The following is a 12022-nucleotide window of genomic DNA, read 5'->3' as shown; positions in this document are numbered from 1 at the left end:
CCTTGTCTGGCGGCGACATGCCTTTCCTTACTTCATCCCATAGCGACCTCCACTTCGAGGATATCATGCCTTTTAATCTGGCCTGAAGTCTCTCACTTCGACGTAAGGGAGGTGGTCCTCGATCTCCGGACACTGGAGGACTGATCCCCCTCACTTCTCTGGCCTTTAGCCTCGTGCTCCGTCGGAGCGCGGCTAGCGCGGTAGACTGGCAATCTTTGCGTTGCATGTTCTTCGTTAAAGAATCGTTTAAAATATATAGGTTTATGGAAGAGGTGAAATATATGTATGTTGCCAATAATCTAGTTTAGTGAGACAGACTTGTTCGATATAGATATCCACTCCCCTATTTCAGTAGACCGGTCATTACTAGCCACCAAACCACTCCAGCTTATTCAGTCCACCAAGGTTCTCGGTGACGATAAGCTGAGCTAAGAAAGAAAGTCTCAGAGCTGTCCTAAAACCCTGCAGCTATATGTACAAAACCAGTCATGACGTGTACCCTATATAAAAGAGAATATGATATACAGGGCCACTAAGATATGATATACTCCACAGTATTGATGTGTGACAACTATTCTACTCCGAGGTTTCCACTGATATATTCCCCACAATGTGTCGTATTTTGGGTCACATGCAGGTACAAGGTTCTCGAAGACATCACATCCACATTCCGTTTCCTCAATACTCCCTGGGATATATATATATATATATATATATATATATATATATATATATATATATATATATATATATATATAAGAGCAAGGTTATTAGGTACAGTAGGGTTGAGGGTCAAGTCAATTGGGAGGTGAGTTTGAATGGAGAAAAACTGGAGGAAGTGAGGTGTTTTAGATATCTGGGAGTGGATCTGTCAGCGGATGGAACCATGGAAGCGGAAGTGGATCATAGGGTGGGGGAGGGGGCGAAAATTTTGGGAGCCTTGAAAAATGTGTGGAAGTCGAGAACATTATCTCGGAAAGCAAAAATGGGTATGTTTGAAGGAATAGTGGTTCCAACAATGCTGTATGGTTGCGAGGCTTGGGCTATGGATAGAGTTGTGCGCAGGAGGATGGATGTGCTGGAAATGAGATGTTTGAGGACAATGTGTGGTGTGAGGTGGTTTGATCGAGTAAGTAACGTAAGGGTAAGAGAGATGTGTGGAAATAAAAAGAGCGTGGTTGAGAGAGCAGAAGAGGGTGTTTTGAAATGGTTTGGGCACATGGAGAGAATGAGTGAGGAAAGATTGACCAAGAGGATATATGTGTCGGAGGTGGAGGGAACGAGGGAGACCAAATTGGAGGTGGAAAGATGGAGTGAAAAAGATTTTGTGTGATCGGGGCCTGAACATGCAGGAGGGTGAAAGGAGGGCAAGGAATAGAGTGAATTGGAGCGATGTGGTATACAGGGGTTGACGTGCTGTCAGTGGATTGAATCAAGGCATGTGAAGCGTCTGGGGTAAACCATGGAAAGCTGTGTAGGTATGTATATTTGCGTGTGTGGACGTGTGTATGTACATGTGGATGGGGGGGGGGGGGGTTGGGCCATTTCTTTCGTCTGTTTCCTTGCGCTACCTCGCAAACGCGGGAGACAGCGACAAAGTATATATATATATATATATATATATATATATATATATATATATATATATATATATATATATATATATGACACTTTCCTTATATTTGTCTTTCATAAACAATTGATGAGTGAAGTCCGCGTCCTCATAAAAGACTCATCAACCCTCCCATAAAAGTTACTAAGGAGTGTTCAGGGAGTATTGTCCGGTGTGAATAGGTCTTTGAACGAGGCCATCTCCCTACGAAATTCCGTCCCATTCTCCCTTCGATCGATGGTCAGCCGGCGATTTGCGACGGGCTCGAGAGGGAATTGGGGTGTGACAGATGGAATGGTGGGGTACAGGAGTGACCTGGTGGCTGGTGTTGTGAGAAGATCTCGGCGGTGTGTGGTGAGCAACTGGCTGATGTGAGGAACATCTGATTGTAGGGAGATGGTGTTGGTTGGTACGAGGCAGACCTGGAGGATGCGAGAGGAGGGGACATGGAACCAGTTGTTAGATCAAGGCTTTAGTTGAATTGTCGAAAGACCAGCTTGTGCTTGAGCGGATGTTGGTTACTGATACGAAGGACTGGTTGATACCCAGACTTTCAAATCATCCTTCTAGCCTCCTGGGGATGATGGGGTGCTACAGAATGTACAGTCCACAATGGCTCAGTTCCAGACAACTGGGCAATATGAGACTGAACTTTCTGTTAGTTTTGTAACAATAAAGATGGAAAACACAGAAAATGTAGCATTCCACTAACTCAAGGAAAAAAGAAGGATGATAAGATAGTTCGAAAAGATTTAAAAGAAAAAAAGCAAATATACTATCTTATACTATCTTTTTCAACCTTTCTCATACCAAATGCATATTTTGCTCAAGCCATCACTGCTTCCCTAAATACATCCCAATTCTCACCCACTCCCCTCTCGTCATTTGCTCTCGCCTTTTGCCATTCTACACTCAAACTCTCCTGGTACTTCCTCACACAAGTCTCCTTTCCAAGCTCACTTACTCTAGTGCCCTAGGACCTCTTCCTAAGAAAGAACCTTGGTGTAACCCATGATTCTTCGTACATTGTATCTTCGGAGCAAACGAGAAGTTGTTACTTGAACATTATACACGTAGTAGGGCTGGATGGAGAGAGAAGTCATGGTGAGATACTCAAGGGTCACCCACAAGGTCAGGTGTATCCACCTAACCTAAAGGTCCAGTTGGACAGAAACTTTTCCTCCATAAATTTTTTCACATCTAAACCACCCATAACTTGAATCTATTCTTTACAAGGGAACTTGTGATTAAACAGGATCACACACTATTTCTTTCCAAATCACCGTTTAAGTTCGCAGTGGTGTCAAAGTGTTTCCCCAGCTTATACGGAGGTCAAAGGAGGCTTCGTTATTATATATGACACAATTATGCTAACAGCTCCTGGCATCATGTTCCTATTAGCTAATACCTGTCACGAAAACTTTGCCTAACTGACTAACACTCCTAGCAAGAAATAAGCGACAGGAATCTGTTTTGTGAGAGGGAGTGGCCAGGCGACATCGTCCCCAACCTGCCATCTGAATCCCACATTAAGAGAACAGCATTCAAGAAACTACGCAGCAACCTGCTCCTCACACCTTACGTGAGGCCAATACTGGACTATGCTTCTCCAGTTTGGACATCGCGCTTCAGGAAACACAAAGAACTCATGGAGAAGGTCCAGAGGAGGAGAACAAAGATGGTATCTGAACCATGAGATCTAAGTGATAGGGAAAGGCTAGAGGCCTTGAATTTCAGCAACATAGAAGAGAGAAAAGTGTGGGGTGACCTGATCACAACCTTGACGTTTTTAAGTGAAGATTTCTTATAAATATGAAGGGATAGAACAATTAAGGGCCGCAACAAGAATTTAAGCAAGGTACACAAGATGCCTTTTACAAAGAATGTAAAGAAATTCTTTAGTATAAGAGCGGCTGGTAAATGGCGTTGACTTGGTCATGAGCTAGTAACTATTGACAGCATATAGAAGTTTACAGACTAGCATGACAGTAAAAAAAAAAGTTCAGGAAATGGGGCTCAATGAGTGTAGAACTCCCTTCCTCTACAGTACAAATAGGTATTCACATACACACAAATCCATTTAGAACGGACATTGGGCATCAAGATATTCTCTTAGGACGCAGTGAAGATCACCTGCATATTAAGATTGCATACCTCCCACCTCCGGGGGTATACTCTGATGGATAAGGATTGCCCCACACCAGGATGTTATGGGATGCTCTGATGCGAAGGTGCTGGAGACGTGGAACGTCAATGTGAGCCAATAACCTCTGTACCTCACTGGGAATCATAATATAAATGATATGACCCATGTCTCCAGTCGAGCTACATATGGCCATCTTTCGTTTCATTATTCCTTAATTTTTTTTTTTTTCTCTATCACTTAAACTTTGCTTTTAGAGGAATTCTCTTGCTACGAGCGAGTCATTAATGATCCGTGCACGTGATCCTTAACGTAAGCTATAAGGTCAGAGCTTCGAGGTTCTGAAATGCAAGGTCACAACATTCCAAGCTTCCTAGATGTTTATGAAAATTTCATACAATTTATTTGATAGACTTTGAAATGCAAATTACAAATATTTTTTCATTTCTGGAAGCGAGCGCACATCGCCTTTCCTTCAGGAAAAGAGTAAGTCTATCATCAGGGTCCTTCCTGCCGATCTTGTGCAATGCCTAACTGGGGAAAAAAAAGGGACAAACGAAATACCCATGTGTACGCCCGTAGACGGACTTGCTCCTCTGGAAATAAGTCACAAAAGACAGAACTCTGTATTTTCCTGTCGCATCGATGCGGTGGCCTGGAAGGTGTTACGAGACACACCTCGGCTAGTATGGCTGCAGAGGACCTTCTGGAAACTGCTTGACATGAAAGGTACCCCTGAGATAATGTTGAGGAACGTCCATGGAAGTTCGGGCAAAGGGAGCCATCTGGAGGATTTCATCGTGATGGGTCGCCTGGAACGTGAGCGAGGGGCATCCACGGGAGGTGTGGGAGAACACTTCAGGGAAATGGTGTTACAGAGGATCTCCTGGAAACTGGAACTCTAGTCGTAAAGAGAGACTTAGAAGGCGTCGTTGAGGGCGATGGAGGGATTCTACGAATTCTGGACACACACAGTATCTCCTGGAAACACCTACCGTGGGTGAAGAGGACAATATGGAAATTGTGGACGTGTACGACTTCGTGGGAACTGGTGTCGTGAACCTTTACCCCAATGGGGTGGAGGGTAACCTTGGAAATATGACCACAGAGGAAATCCTGGAAATGTGTCGTGAGTGATGACCTGGAAAGTGCTGTAGAGAGCATTGAGGCAAATACTGTCGGAGGGAATCGTCTGGAAATTGTTGCTGTGGAAAGCAACTTTGAAGGTGTCGCTGAGGGCTTCCTGGGAGATATGGTTACACGAAACCTCACAACTGTTGTCGGTATGGAAGACTAATGAAGTACTGGCGTAAGGGACGAACCATAGAGTGCTGGAGCTAAGAAATGACCTGGAAAGTATACTGGGGCATTTCAGCTTCATGGGGGTAAGCTTATGGTACACGAATCAGTAGGTAAATAAAAAGGGAAGAGTGGCAGGTAGTAAATAAGGGACTGAGATATGAACACATATATAGGTGAGGTTCAGAGGTGAATAAGTTAAGAGGTCGAGTGTGCTGGAAGGGTGATCATGATGATCGAGAACTCGTCCTGGATGTTTAGTTGTTCATGTTCCATAAAGAGGTAAAAAGAAAAGGCCTCGACTCCTGGTTTTTCCCGCCCTCTCGCTGAGCCAGGGTCTTCGTTGGGAGTGTATCAAACCCCGAACGATATTTTTCCCGATCTTTTTCCAGCCTTCCATCTTCTTTTGTGAAGGATTCACTCCATCGTCACTTTCCGGATTTTCCACATTCGCCGGATATCTTCCCCTCATGAAATCTCACATCGTCTTGACATTATTGTATGACTGCCTCCCACGTATTCAAGACTGCTGTCCTTAAAACATTACACAATCAAGTCATCCCTAGGAATATCACGCTAGTTTTTGTATACCAGTTGACTGCATTTCTGAATAAGGATGACAGCGTCATTTCATATTCTTCCACTGACAAAAGTTATGCATTTGCCATACTGCAACGTCGACTCACGAAGACCATATGCAGAACATTGTCTCACATATAAACATTGACTGAAGACTATAGCATCTGAACTTAATACCTGTGACACGTAAAACGACGATGATTGTTAACTTAAAAAGGCCATTTTTACCGAGGTGATTTATAGTAAATTTTTAGGTGATTTCCTAAAACGTTTTTCATAAGGATATATCAGATATATTTTGTCTCATATCGACAAGTTCTCTAGATAGAGAGATAACGCAAAATCTGTTGACCTTCGAAGCAAAATATTTCAACCTGAAGTCAGCGAGTGGATATGTTGAAGGTCCTCTCTCTCTCCAGATGGTGGAGACGCGTCCGGCCCCTCCACGACCTTCGGGGACTAGTTGAGGGACCAGCACTCAAATATTCATTTCCAGAAGCGAGAGGAGGCGGCCAGCCAGCCTCGAGAGGGGGAGCAAGAGGAGGACGTATACAAATCTATCATTTCTCCACCGAGTTACGACTTGAGGATGGATGTCGAGTTTTAAGATATTTCTTTTGGTCATCTTCCAAGAACACACCTCCAGTGTGTTATTGTCAGTGACTGACTACAGTGTGTCATTGTCACTGACTGGCCATAACTTTCATTTTCATACTTTGTAACTTTGTACAGTTAACTAAAACCGATCTGATCCTTTCAAATGGGATTCCATTCATTCGTAACCGACAGTTTGTCGATCTAATCCCATGAGAGGCACGTCAGGCTACGTCTTTCAAACATTTACTCCATCTCTAGCCTGCCGAACACTCTGCTAAGTTCCCTTCAACGTTGCAACAACCTCCTCCTTGGCCTTACACTCGCTAATGCTTCCCAGAACACACACACACACACACACACACACACACACGTCCACAATGAACAGTCTCCACTTTAAACACTTGTAACAACAGAGGTGTCAAAATAAACACAACTTAACAGTAGACCTGTAACCAGCCACACGCTACAGTAAACACACCACTGGAATCATACGTGGCAGTCAACACACCATTATAAACACACGCCATCATAAACACGGCTCTAGAACATGCCATGGCGGTTTCCAGGCTGTTCATGGAACAACAACAGAAATGGAGAGAGTGATATCAAACAGGCCATAGAGACTGTTAGCCCCTGTTAACGGAAGAAACCATGAAGACTTGTGAACCTCCGTTAACGGAAGCGCCGTGGGAGGGAAAGACAGAGCCATTGAGATATCTCCTGACAGCAGTAGATTGAAAGGGACAAGTCTTGGGAGTTGAAGACTCTAGGGAGGGGTATGTTGGAGGGTTCTCGGGAGTGAGGTGACACAGGAGAAAGTCAGGATAAGGGAGAGCAATAGAGGAAGGTAATATATAGGTGCCGGGGATCAACTCAAGTGCTCCACTGTGACAAACTGAAGACCTGTCGGTATCTTGGTGAGTCAGTTGTTAACCTGGAGGTCAGCGGAACACAAGGTACGACTCCGTTGTAATCCGTCTTCTCAAGAATGACGCTACGACCCTGGGGGTATGATGGCGAGATCTTTCTAAAGTCATTTAGGCTAAAATTAATGGTCGCACCGTCGTGCTCAATGATCGTACCGTCGTGTTCAAGGATCGTACTGTCTCGTCAGGTTTAACTCCTTCGTGCTCAAGGATCGTACCGTCGTGTCAGGTTTAACTCCATCGTGCTCAAGGATCGTACCGTCTCGTCAGGTTTAACTCCGTCGTACTCAAGGATCGTACCGTTGTGCTCAAGGATCGTACCGTCGTGTCAGGCTTCGTACCGTCCTTCTCAAGGATCGTACCGTCGTGCTCAAGGATCGTACCGTCGTGCTCAAGGATCGTACCGTCGTGTCAGGCTTCGTACCGTCCTTCTCAAGGATCGTACAGTCGTGCTCAAGGATCGTACCGTCGTGTCAGGCTTCGTACCGTCCTTCTCAAGGATCGTACCATCGTACTCAATGTGTTATTCATTCATAATCTCAGTTTATAATCACAGGGGAAAGTGTACACATCATTAGCGTTACACGATATACAGTACCATAGTGGTAATAATTGTTGATATACTGTACCACAGTGGTAATAATTGTTGATATACTGTACCACAGTGGTAATAATTGTTGATATACTGTACCACAGTGGTAATAATTGTTGATATACTGTACCACAGTGGTAATAATTGTTGATATACTGTACCACAGTGGTAATAATTGTTGATATACTGTACCACAGTAGTACTAACTGGTGATATATTTTACCACAGTGGATATATCTGTTGATGTACTGTACCATAGTGGGTCTAACTGTTTATGAACTTTAATAAAGTGGTTTTGAATGTCTATACAGTGTACCACAAAGGTTCTAACTACAGGTTAGTCGCTCGTAAAAGTGATTATGAGGTCGTGCTTACAAATCAACTACAAATATTTACCAGATTGATGTAACAGTCGAGCTGAAACTGAAAGAAAAAGTTATTTAGTCTTTAGTGATATTTTGACGACGAAATGTTCATGCACCACACGGAACTTCTACCACACTTAAGAACATTTCCTCCATTTGATAATGAGAGTTTACTGGAACCAACAGTTTGAACATAATATAATCAGGCACAATGAGCCCGTAGAGTTAAGACACTACTCTTGTAGACTGTCGAACATACATCTTACTTGTATCAAGGTATCAATACTGCTATGTTGCTATCCATTTCTAACCCAGCTATTTAGTATTGAACACACTGAGATTTAAAGATATACAACACTGTTCTATATTCAGCATATGCTGACCTGAACTACGTATTTATACACTAACCTAAAGGAAGTATTTGGAGTATAATGACCTGAGCAATGTACTTAGCATACAATGATTTAAAATATGTGTTTGGCGTACACTAACGTTTATCATATCCTCATCCAGTCTCTTTCATTTATCCACAACTTTTATATTACAGACGTACCCCTTTGGAGTTGTTTTCTAACACACACACACACATACACACACACACACACAAGTGTTTCCAATAAAGAATTCTCTCCCATTACGCTCTGTTCTATTCTCTCTCTCTCTCTCTCTCTCTCTCTCTCTCTCTCTCTCTCTCTCTCTCTCTCTCTCTCTCTCCCAATATTCTCCTAATCCGTTGACCAGTCGTTACACACTTCAAAACCTTAATTGAATTAGTTCCTCCAGCCGCTGGCTCTCAAGAACAACCCATCACCCAAGTCTCCTGATAAGAAAGCCACGTTATCTGCCACGATGCCAAACGTAGCTCTTATCTCTAATCCCCCGCGTGTAATGGGAGGGAGACATTCATACCTCACACAGTACCCACCCTTCCCCTCTCTAGTCTGGTATCCCTCGACGACGATCCTTACCCCACATTAACAGAGGCGAGAGGAGGGTTTGTCTGGCAGAATATGGATGGTAGAGATGGAGGGAGGATGGCCACAGGTGAGACCCAGACCAGATGACGGATGAAGGCGAATGTAAATGCAGATGAGAAGAGGTGGGTCTGGAGAGGGCGGAGGAGGGAAGTATAAGGAGGTGTTAAGGATGAGGGAGGTATAAGGTGGTGTTAAGGATGAGGGAGGTATAAGGTGGTGTTAAGGATGAGGGAGGTATATGGAGGTGTTAAGGATGAGGGAGGTATAAGGTGGTGTTAAGGATGAGGGAGGTATATGGAGGTGTTAAGGATGAGGGAGGTATAAGGTGGTGTTAAGGATGAGGGAGGTATAAGGTGGTGTTAAGGATGAGGGAGGTATAAGGAGGTGTTAAGGATGAGGGAGGTATAAGGTGGTGTTAAGGATGAGGGAGGTATAAGGTGGTGTTAAGGATGAGGGAGGTATAAGGAAGTGCTAAGGATGAGGGAGGTATAAGGAAGTGCTAAGGATGAGGGAGATATAAGGTGGTGTTAAGGATGAGGGAGGTATAAGGAAGTGTTAAGGATGAGGGAGGTATAAGGAAGTGTTAAGGATGAGGGAGGTATAAGGAAGTGTTAAGGATGAGGGAGGTATAAGGAAGTGTTAAGGATGAGGGAGGTATAAGTGGATTTTAAGGATGAGGGAGGTATAAGGGGTGTTAAAGATGAGGGAGGTATAAGGAAGTGTTAAGGATGAGGGAGGTATATGGAGGTGTTAAGGATGAGGGAAGAGTAAGGGGATGTTGAGGTAAGTATCAGAGGCTAGTAAGGATGAGGGGAAATATCAGGGACTTATAAAGAGGAGTGAAGGGATCACACAAGACCCCCAGTGGACACGACCCTAAACCACCAGATAATACGACAAGAACATCGTCTGCCATGCTGACGACGGCTACACTACACAGCACATAACTGGAGACGAAACCATAGCGGAAATGACACGGAAGTAAAGAGTTTTACTATGATAACAAAACGACTATATTTTCTTCTTACTTCGTCGCCGTTTCCCGAGGTCGCGAGGTTGCGCCAGGGAACAGACGAAGAGAGCACTAATCTCTCCAGAGGTCTATAGAGAAAGGAGATCAACCACACCTCTTAACGATATTGATCAAATCGGTCATTTGATAGTGATACAAACGTAAATCCTCACTATTGGCATGTCAGTCAATACTCCCTTGTTTCATGTATGATGGCGAGGCTGACTTTGATAATAATAATGATAGTTAATAGTGATAATGGTGTCTAATGATGGCCCGGATACTGAAATTATACTGAATACAAAATGATTTTCCTCGATTTCGCGGATAAACGTAATCAAGGCTTATAAAAAGACGTTTGGCATCAATGACGATTATGGTCATCTCAACATACACGATCCGAAACACAGACTGAAGCAATCATAAGGTAATATAATGGCAGGCAAGTCTGAATATTGGATTAACTGATTAGAAGAAAATCATCTTTGTTATCTAAACATGATTCAAAATGTCTTTAGTTGAGACAGGTTCGTGTCATGTTATCTTAAGACGTTACGGTGTTATGAAGCATGTGTACTGTGTGATGTCACACACACACACACACACACACACACACACACACACACACACACACACACACACACACGTCAATAAACTACTTTTGATCACATGTACAACAGTGGACGGAAGTACACCTCACAGCTCCCTATAATGCCCACCACATCGTCTGTAACAGACGAAGGAGCGCATCCACGGAAGACTCGGTGAGCTGACGTTATATCACGTGTCGGAGGCAGGCAGACCTTCGTCAGGTGCCCACGGTAACTCAACACACTCCTTCCCTCCCCGTCTGAGCTGTGACGCCGTGGGCGACTCTGCCCCAAGGGAATATGATATTGCTGCTCTTCATTCGGGAGTGAAGGGAGTTAACAGGCTTTTCCTCCATCCTCTCCCTACTTAATTATCATTTTTTTTTTACTCTCTTCCTCTATCCTCTCTCTTCTACTGTCACTCTCCCAGCGTTTGGTCTCACTCTCCCTGCCTCTCCCTCACCCAGCTGATCGTCTCCCAGGAATGAGTATGAGCAACAGGACATAGCTAAACATACGGAGGAGTTCTTCGCTACGAGACGCCATCTTCGTGAATCGCTTGCAGACTTACCCTCTTATCTCCACTTGCATGTGTGGACTTCGTTTTATCCTTACATATGTGGAGGCTGTCTGCTCCCCACACTCCAATTCTACTTGACGTAAAGACATTATCTTCGTCCTGCACGTTTTATACCCTCACTTTCCACAGACACACGGAAGGAGTGGAGGGTAGGAGAGAGAGAGAGAGAGAGAGAGAGAGAGAGAGAGAGAGAGAGAGAGAGAGAGAGAGAGAGAGAAGGTGGGTGTGGGGAGACTATAAATAAATCCTGTTTGTTTGCAACATGTAATATGATGATGGCTCCCCTTTCCCTGAATTCAGCAAGCGAATCTAAAACCCAATTAACTCTATGCATTCGTAAAACTAATTTATATTTCCACGTAAAATTAATGAATGAATAATAGAATGAATAGCTTCCCTTGATTCCCGTTCGAGATGATGATTAGGATTACTCCCGAGACTGATTATAACCTCGCTGTATTAATGGGATTAACATTGCCTTCATGACAGTCTAAGTGATAAATGGTTGGCACATTGATCCCAAGAATTGGAAAGGGTTTTAATTTCTCCCCAAACAGATTTAAATTTCCTTTGCTTCGCAACATCTTAAGTGATAAATATGAGCTAAAAAGAAAAAGAAATAGTTACTCCCATCATATACTGCATCATCTTTTTCTTACTTTTCTCAATGAAATATATCTTGCTACACTTTTATACTTAACTGTCGTTCATGCTTTTGTAATGTTATGTCGGGAACAGATGAACGATAGG

At 43.6% G+C, this 12022-nt stretch overlaps 1 protein-coding gene across 2 annotated transcripts in view; it reads right to left on the bottom strand.

Annotated features, from left to right (window-relative positions):
* jdp (DnaJ domain-containing protein) overlaps positions 1-12022 on the bottom strand; it is a 148950-nt gene that overhangs the window by 62303 nt on the left and 74625 nt on the right. The gene's annotated exons all lie outside the window — the stretch shown is intronic.

Source organism: Panulirus ornatus, chromosome 1 (genome assembly GCF_036320965.1).
Source record: "Panulirus ornatus isolate Po-2019 chromosome 1, ASM3632096v1, whole genome shotgun sequence".
Lineage (NCBI taxonomy): Eukaryota > Metazoa > Arthropoda > Malacostraca > Decapoda > Palinuridae > Panulirus > Panulirus ornatus.
The sequence above is the reverse complement of the archived record's forward strand: the minus strand, read 5'-3'. Positions and strand labels throughout refer to the sequence as shown.